The sequence below is a fragment of the Paroedura picta genome, chromosome 1 (assembly GCF_049243985.1).
Source record: "Paroedura picta isolate Pp20150507F chromosome 1, Ppicta_v3.0, whole genome shotgun sequence".
Lineage (NCBI taxonomy): Eukaryota > Metazoa > Chordata > Lepidosauria > Squamata > Gekkonidae > Paroedura > Paroedura picta.
The window spans coordinates 167394123-167403638 of record NC_135369.1 but is presented as its reverse complement, the minus strand read 5'-3'; the positions used below and the strand labels follow the sequence as shown (position 1 = coordinate 167403638).

Sequence of the window (9516 nt, the reverse complement as noted above, 5' to 3'; positions counted from 1 at the left end):
CACATCCCAGGAGACTCAGGGAAGGGAGAGGGTCACATGCCCCAATGAGGATGGAGGAATCAGGCTCCACCAGGGGGAGGAGCTTGTGGGTATTTAGGCTCCAGACCTCCTAGGAGAGGGCAGTCACTCCAGGGAACACCAAGGGAGGAGTTGGAACAGGGGTAGTCAACCTGTAGTTCTCCGGATGTTCAGGGACTACAATTCCCATGAGCCCCTGCCAGCAAATGCAAGCATTTGCTGGCAGGGGCTCATGGGAATTGTAGTCCCTGGACATCTGGAGAACCACAGGTTGACTACCCCTGAGCTGGAAGATATCCTCTCCAGAGAGAAGGCCCTGCTTGCCCCAGGCTGAGGGGCAGGGCCTGGCCACAAGAGAAAGAGGGTGGAGGCCTGAGAAGCAGCCACCCTGGAGGCGGATGGTGAGAGTGGCTGGCAAGTGTCCAAGGGACACTCTTCTTCAGCAGGGAGTGTAAGGAAAGAGGAGTGCCTTTAAGTTCATGTATAAGTGCTGTGGCTGATTTCATGGGGTCTGCTGGAGGGAGTGTCAGTTTACCAATCTAATTGTTAATAGTTTAATAAGCCTCAGTTTTGAACCTAAACAAGGGGCTGGTGCTCTTGACCACCTAGTCTCCCCTGCTCAGGTACTACTAGTACATTGGGATGGCCCAGGGGAAGAAAACCAGGCAAAACTGGTTGGCTGCCAACTCTCCAGGTGGGATCCAAAGATTACTGGGTTTGACTTTAAAACACCAAGAGCCTAGCTGAGGGGTCTCACTGTCCATTGGGAAGGGGTGTTCTAGTCAGTGAGTGGTGGCAGTGATGGAGAAGAAAACCTCTGAGTAAAGGTGAAGGAGGCAGGGATCTCTGGATAGCTGACAGGCGTGTGATTAGAATGGGCTTGGCAGAATCAGTGGGGAAAGAACACCATGTTGAGATTCACTCTAGTTTGGCATTGTGAAGAGATATGAGAAGCAGAGAATTAGTGGGAGGTCCATCCGGCCTGTCTCTATTAGCCTTTAGACAACCAACCGGCTTACTCTCCATAGGAATCTATCTAGGTAGATCTGGCCTCCAAACAGCAGGCTACGCCCTACATGAAACAGCGAAGGTAAACCTGGTGGGTAGGCCTCTGAACAAGAAAACAGTGATATTTATAGTCAAATGTTTTTATATTAAAAAATATTTTACAACTTTTCCACTGTCATGTGTCTTGCTTACCATACCCACAATTTTATTCTGTTCCTAGTTTTTAATGTCACTGTTCTCTCTATTTTTAATGCCAATAAAGACTTGTTGTTCTTGTTAGGTGCGAAGTCGTGTCCGACCCATCGCGACCCCATGGACAATGATCCTCCAGGCCTTCCTGTCCTCTACCATTCCCCGGAGTCCATTTAAGTTTGCATCTACTGCTTCAGTGACTCCATCCAGCCACCTCATTCTCTGTCATCCCCTTCTTCTTTTGCCCTCAATCGCTCCCAGCATTAGGCTCTTCTCCAGGGAGTCCTTCCTTCTCATGAGGTGGCCAAAGTATTTGAGTTTCATCTTCAGGATCTGGCCTTCTAAGGAGCAGTCCGCGCTGATCTCTAGGACTGACCGGTTTGTTCGCCTTGCAGTCCAAGGGACTCGCAAGGGACTGGGGAAGGGAATGGCAAACCACCCTGTATTGAGTCTGCCAAGAAAACGCTAGAGGGCATCACCCCAAGGTGACCCCAATAAATACTTGACTACAAAAAATGAAAATAAAATGTGTATATGTACTTTATTTTAATGTATTTCTATATAAAGGCAGAGTGTAACCTTTTTCAATTTCCAGGCTTCACCATTGTTTCAGATGTTTCTAATGTGTAGCCCAGCTTTTCTCAACTTTTTTACCCTTGAAAACCCCAGAAGTGGTGCAATTGTGATGAATATGGTTGGGAAGCATAGCTGTGGACATGCCCATCTGGGGCCCCTCCCCTTTCTACTCCCTCCAGGCCCATCCTTGGCCCTTTTGGGAGGGCAGGATGGAATGCTCATATCATGTAATAAATATAATGTAGCTAAAATATCAATAAAATGCATTGCATCCGTTCTGCCTTAATTGTGGTATAATTTTCTAAAATTTTCTTTTGAACCCTGCATATTGGTATGTTCCCCTCATATAAAACATAGAACTTTTGCATACCCAAAAGAAGAAAAGCCTTGAAATGGTCTCCAGATGACCAGAAGTTTCCGCCCTCATCCCTCCCCCTTCTCTTTTCTCAACCCCCTTCTCTGCAGAACTGAAAGAAGAAAGGATGAGGGGAGATGAATGAGAGAGGATTTTTCCACTTGCCCGTTTGTTTAAAGACTGAGGGATTGTGCTAATGCAGTATTTCTCAGAACTTCTTCAGCATCCAAAGAAGCTCGCAAGAAAAGCTTTCTAAAGAATAAACTAAATAAAATAACGTTAATAATAGCAGACACTCACAATCTTCTAAGCCTTAGAATCTAAGTAGTCATTGTAGTCTGTAAGGATCCTATTCCTCTAACTTGATGCACCACTCAGGTCACTTCCAGTATTAAGGCAGTGTACCTACCGTTGAGACTGGGAGACAGTGTTGGGACTCTGCTGGTGTACAGCCTACTCCACTGTGTAACAGTCTCCCTAGATCAGGGGTAGTCAAACTGCGGCCCTCCAGGTGTCCATGGACTACAATTCCCATGAGCCCCTGCTGGCAGGGGGCTCCTGGGAATTGTAGTCCATGGACATCTGGAGGGCCGCAGTTTGACTACCCCTGCTCTAGATGGACTGACAGAGAAAGGAGCCTTCGGATTCTTGTCTTTTGGGGGAGGGTTCCAACATTCATGCTAAAGCCATCTTATTGTGGGAGGCTCAGAATTTCATGGCCTCCATGACAACCATGGGCTTGTCTCAGATAATAACTGGTCTTATGCATTGTGCAGGTTAATTCTTGAGTTGGTATTTTTTTTTCTGGATGAGAATGATGGTTCCTTTGTCATGGGCAGATCAATATTTGTTCAGGTTTAGACTTGCAGGGATACTAAGACTCTGCAAGGATCCGGGGTTTATTAAAATTAGTTGCCTCTAATGCTGGTATAAGCAAGATCTGTAATTTGCACGTAAACATACATTTACAGAATTTAGTGCTATAAGGCCTTCTCACAGCCTCTAGCTAATATGGCATCAAGAGAGCACTATATTCATAGAGAACAGATCTAGAAATGGATGTTACCCTTGATTACTAAATGGAACTTGCATGTTCAGAGGTGGTATATCTCAGAATGCATCGGCTCAGCAGCAGCAACAGGGAAGAAGGCTTGTTTTCATATTCTCTTGTCTGATTCTCAGAAATGTCAGACTGACCATTGTGGAGAACAGGATGCTGGACTAGATGGATCTTCTGACTTGCATCATTAGGGAACTCACAGGATTCTCCCACAACCCCAGATTCCAATGTTTTAAAAATAGGTTTTCAGCAGCTGTCGCAACGGAAGAAAACAAACTTCAGTAGAAACCTGAGAGAAGATGTACAATTTTCCTGGGCTCGAGGCTACATTTGATGCCAAATCTGAAGTAAATGTTACCTTCAATTGTTTTTAAAAGCGCCTGTATTCTCAACAGAAACCTTTGAGAACAACCTAGAAAAAAATTATACCAGAATTTCCATATTTCATCTGGAAAGATGACATGTTAGAAAAATGTTTTGAAAACAGCCTTTTCCTCGGTGACCTCAAAATATCCCCTGGCTTTGAAGACTATTTATAGAACTGTATATAAAATACGAACTATGCAGCATACTTAAAAACAAACCAACAAACACTTGGCGCAAGATATTTCAGCCAGCTGTGTACTAATTAAGGCAGTGGAGGAATTTTGGGTGAAAACCAGATGACTGTAACTGAAGTCTCACAGCCAGAGTCTGTAGCCTACTTGCCTAAAAAGTTACCAATGTTTCCAGGACCCAAGGATGGAGAGGAAATGGGTGCCCACTGGTCCAGGAGCTCTAGTCCAGGTTGCAAAACCAAGTTTCTTATAAAAATAGCCATTTTCCTCTCACAACTGAAGAGATTTGCATGTGATGGGACCATTTCTCTGTGTCTATAGCTTGGGAGTAGGGATGCTACCTGGGGATCTCCCAGTTTTACCGCTCATCTTCAAGCAACAAAGTTCCCCTAAAGAAAATGGCGACTTTGGAGGGCAGACTCCATAGCATTATATCCCATTGAGGCCCATCCGACCCAAATCCTGCAGCTCCACTCCCAAGTGCTTAAATTTGATATCCAAAAATGCTGCTGGTTCTATTGTGACCCTGTGAGACTGTGATTTGGATCCTATGGAGGATTTTTACAGACAGAAGGGGAGGGGTCCATCTGCTTCGGAGGGCCTCCAGGACCCTCCTGATGCTGTTCTTGGAAGTCCCCTTTTCCCTTAGAAGCAACATTCTGGAGGGCAGTAGGAACTCAAAGGAATCCTGGCGTGCAGAAATCTGTTCTATCCACAGAAATTGCCAGGGATCCAAGCCTGTTTCTATCCAGATCACAAGCTTTTGTTTAATACAAGCTTTAATACAAGATTTAAATACAAGATTTTTGTTTAATCACAAGCTTTAGTTATTTCAGATGGGACAATGATCTGGGACAGTTGGTATGCAAAGGGCTTTGTGAGTGCTGCTGGGGCATTATTTTGCACACACAACCCCATCAGAAACTCTTGGCTTGACTCCAGGACTTCTGCAAGACATCGAGCAGTCAGTGGTTGACTCGAATAGCTTGAGAATTGAAGCCCGTCCTATTTGACAGGCTCATAAGGATATAGATGGTACGGAGGAATGCAGATCATTGAAAATGCACAGACCCTGCAAAGTACAACTGTGGCGAGTTTGCTTTAGATCTTTAAATCCTACTGGAGCCAGCTCATCTGGATTAACAGATGTGCTTATTTTCTCCAGATGCGCTTGTCTTCGTAGTGAATCTAGCCGTTCTTGAAACCATTTTAAGCCACTGGGGGTTGCTTTAAACATCTTCTTGTGTGTTTGTGTGTGTGTGCTTTGATAATTCTGGAAATCTACGCATGCAGGGCCATTAATCTGTAGCCAGTGCATAGTTCTAAGATACGGTCATGGAGGATAGCAAGAGACGGCTAACCATTGACCCATTAGAAGACAGAGATACCTTTTAAGGCACGCTGCTCAAGATTAGGAACGCCTTACACAGGAGGCTGTTCAATCCTTTTTTTGTAAAGGGGGGGAAGGATTTTTTTTTTTTTTACTATAGCTGACATTTTCAAAGAAAGCACTTTCCTGGGGGCATATTTGGGGAGCCATAACTCAAATCCTGTATATCCAATTCTCACCAAACTTGGAGGGCTGGTGGACGAGAACCAGCCAGAGATCTCCTACAAGTTTGATGTTTCTTGTGTGCTAGGGGCCTATTCTAATGTCACAAACCTCACTGGTTCATTTGGTCCCTAAAAGTTCATGACAGTTCATGATTCACAAGCAAGGCACACCACAAACCACAAACCAAATTTAATTTCTCAGGTTCATGCCCATCCCTATAAATGATAGGACATTTTGGAGGTCATTAATTCATAAGGCCCCCTTAAATCAGAAATGACATATAACACACTCACTCCCTAGAGTCTATTCTTTTGGAGATTTAATTTTTAAGAAAGATTAAAATTTTCTGGAGTAGTACTTTGTGTCTAGTTCCACTCCCATTTTTAAAAGTGTTTTATGGTCCTTTCAACAATTCTTCTAAGCCAGTGGTTCTCAACCTTCCTAATGCTGCAAGCCTTTAATACCGTTCCTCATGTTGTGGTGACTCCCAACCATAAAACTATGCAAGTGTTCTTTCACAGAAATTAGACCGAAATTGACCAATGGCGTGAAGATCCATTGTTCATGATTGTATATAAATTGTTTTTTTCCCAGGGTTTCTCAGTTCAGTTCTGCCTCTTGTCCCACCATGGCGATCTCACTCTTTTCTGCTGCTCCAGACAGATGAACGCTCTATCTTGATCTGCCCCACAAGGCTGTTGTGTAGCGCCTGCAGGAGAACCAGCAACAGTGCTGGCGCCCCCCAGGCCAAGCCACGACCCCTGTAAAAGGGTTATTCGACCCCCAAAGGGGTCCCGACCCCCTAGAACCACTGTTCTAGGACTTCATTTTAATATCTGCCCCAAAATATGACGTGTCTCTTCTCTCATTAGTTAGTTAGCTAGGTTCTAGTCCAAGCTAAGTCCTTTTAAAATAATTGGATTTGAACAAGATTTAATCATATGATTCTTCTCCCTTCCTTTTTCAGTTTGCCTCATGGCTTCTTATTTTTTCTGTGTCTGTTCCACAGATGTTATAATGCACACTGATATATTCTGACCCAGTTTAGGATGCCATGGAACTGAAGAAACCTTGATTAGTATATGTCTCAATGACCGTTTCCATACTAGAGGCTTCGCACCAGTCGATATAGCACATGAAAGGTTAATATGAATTCACAACACATAAAATGTTTTATTTTTCTGTTATTACAGGGAAATGGTCAAGTCGATCAGGGAGGTTTCAGTTTTAAACTTGGCAGGTGAAAAGGCAACAGGAAGGAGGGAGATGTCCTGTAACTGTATAAATCAATAGTTTGTTGCAAAAATGTACCTGTTTTGTTCTACCAACGGGTGTGCATAATAGTTGAGAGAGATCACTGAGAAGTCATACCTTAGATAAACAGCCACAATCTTATTTGATACAAAACTAGTAAAATCTGTGTGGGCAGGAATATACACAATCCTAATTCTAATTTAATTTAAATTTAACAGCTGCAACCCCCCTCCCCGGGTCATCCCGCTTAATGGTCATCAGCGGGCCCATTGGCTGTGCAGCAGGACTGGAAGTATCTGGGTATTTTTAAGTGAGCCACCATCTTCTGTTTCTCTTGTTGAAGTTGTTGGGGGGTTTATGGGGATTTTATTGTATTTTATTGATTTTTTGTGAATGAGATGACTTGTCGTGAGACGCCACGAGACGACTTGTTGTGAGTCGCGGTATATAAATTGTAAAATTAATTAATTAAGGTTTCAGTTTTCCTTCTTCAACATTTGAGAGGGATCCACCCCCTTTCCTGGGAGCCATTTCCCTCAGGGGTTCCACATCCCTCTTTCAGAATCCTCTCCAGCCCATCACTCTTCTTTCTCTTCCCTAGTACTAACTTCTAACTGCCAACATAACTACTGTTTTCCAACTGTTTCTCTAATTTTCTCGCTTTCTATATACATGAGACAGATTTCTAGAACATTCAACCAAGAGAAGCATGGTTTTTCTTTTTAGGATAATGAAGTGCATAGATGAATTAATTTAATGTTTGGGTAGAAGACCATTTTGTAATCTATGAACTGCAGATGGGTTTAGACCAGTGGTCCCCAACCTTTTTATCACCGGGGACAACTCAACGCCGGGGACCACTCACCGGGGACCACTCAACGCCTTTTACTGAGGCCCGGTGGGGTTGGTAGTTTACTCCTCTACTCTCAACCACTGCCCTAGCGCTCTCTGATCGCTATGGTAATGTTTAAACATCCCTTCAAAATAAAATACAGACACGCCACAACAATGAAGTGTGTTGTAAAGGGCTAGGGGGGGGATGAAGTAAAGGGCCGGCGGGGGGGGGGAGAAGGCATCCTTCGGGGCCCACCTCCAATTAGTCGAAGGACCACATGTGGTCCGCAGCCCACAGGTTGGGGATCGCTAGTTTAGACAACCAGTCTAACCTCACACAAAGGAACGGATTACATGGTTTCTTTCCCTTTACAAAGGTTGACGTTTCTAGCAATTAATACTGTCATACGTGACAAAAAGGGTGTTCCATCAGTTCAGTTGCCAGGGCCCCCCGTAAATGCTTCGGGTTCCCCTTCTCACATTTTTCAGTCCGTGGCCCCTTTCAAATATGCCAGCAATGTTATGCTATGTAGAGTTGTTCCTCTCTAAATCCACTGAAGTCAATAGGCTTAGAACATCATTAATTCAACTCAGGATCACACTGTAAGCCTTCTGTGGAACAGTTTACGATAAGGGAATTACAGAGACACAAAGCAATGAGTAGTGTGTAAACAACCAATGCTGAGAAAGACTGTGTGGCTCCTTCTCTCACACAGGGAGAGGTGTACTTCTGGTGTATCAATCTCTCTATGATTATAAGGTCATGTAGATTTTTTTTAAGCAGTTACCTAGTGACTACTGGTTGTCTAAAGCCATCTGAAGTTCATAGATTACAAAATTGTTTTCAGCCTCTACCCAACCATTGAATTAATTAATCTATTCACTTCATAATCCTAAACAGTGTTAACACCCATCTAATAGCATTGGCTTAAATTGATTTAGAAGAATTGAACTCTGATTAGGAGTACACTGTTAATGACTTATTAAAGTGGACTTCTGTTATCCAGATCCCTTTTATATTCTCTCAGATGCTTTTAAGTGTTGTGCCAAATGACCTCTGCAGCTCCTGATTACCATCTAATTACTTAGGAATCATTTTTTAAACTTATGTTGTTATATACAAGACATGTAGTGTTTCACTAGACAGTGAAAACTAAATCAAACCAGTTTCCATGACATGCATTCTCTACCTTTTTGATATCCTTTAACAACATATTTTTACAGGGACCCCCAAATTATAACTTTGCACTCAAATTGCCTTAATATTAGTCTATTTAATGCCTTTCGTAGTCCCATCATCTTAGCTTAACAAATGACATTATAAATAATGCAATCTATCTCAATTGCTCTTATTTGCAATTAGATTTTTTCCCTCAGGGCTTCTTTTTATGAATAATTAATGCTGCATAACCTTGATGGAGTGACTGTGATCCGGAGAACCATAATGAATATTCAGAAAGCCTTCTTTGGTGATCTCAGTTTTAGATTTTAAATGAACATCCAGTAAATCTTTCTCTGGACAGCTCGGTAAGTCCTTCTCGTTCTTCAGATAGCTTCTGAATGTCTTTAGGCCTCACATCTAAAGACGGAGCCTGGCATTCATACTCAATGTAGAACAAGATGTGAGTACGTAACCTGCTTCCATTATTGTTATACATTGCATATTTCTTTCTGAACATGCGCCTACATGGTGAGATCTCACAATTGTAATATCCTGCAGATATTCAGTTTTCCAAGGATCACCAGGTGCTTTAGATCTCACCACACCAGGATTCATTGAGAAGGAATCCCAGTGTAGCAAGATCTCAATGAATGTGATGGTGTGGCTTTCCCAGGGGGCCTCAGGACATCATAATTGACTTCCATGGTCAGCAGAGACTCACCAGACACAGTGTTGTTCTTTAGTTGCCTCTTTATTGGATATAGAAAGTTCACAAAGGCTTTCTCACAAACACAGTTGTCATCTACATAAGTATGAATATGAATTGTCAGTGTCAGTTTTTTCTAGGCTAAACATAGGACACAAGATCTACTTGTGACATTCATATACTTCATATGTCGTCATAAACATCTAGTACCACCACAGATCATCATTCTGTAGTCCTCG

General features: G+C 42.9%; 1 long non-coding RNA gene across 1 annotated transcript; it reads left to right on the top strand.

Moving 5' to 3' along the window:
- The first annotated feature begins 317 nt into the window (after positions 1 to 317).
- On the top strand, positions 318 to 6893 carry LOC143820348 (uncharacterized). Its single transcript, XR_013225322.1, has 3 exons — positions 318 to 419; positions 6331 to 6463; positions 6794 to 6893. It is a non-coding gene; the product is annotated as an uncharacterized LOC143820348 (long non-coding RNA).
- The last annotated feature ends 2623 nt before the right edge of the window (positions 6894 to 9516 follow it).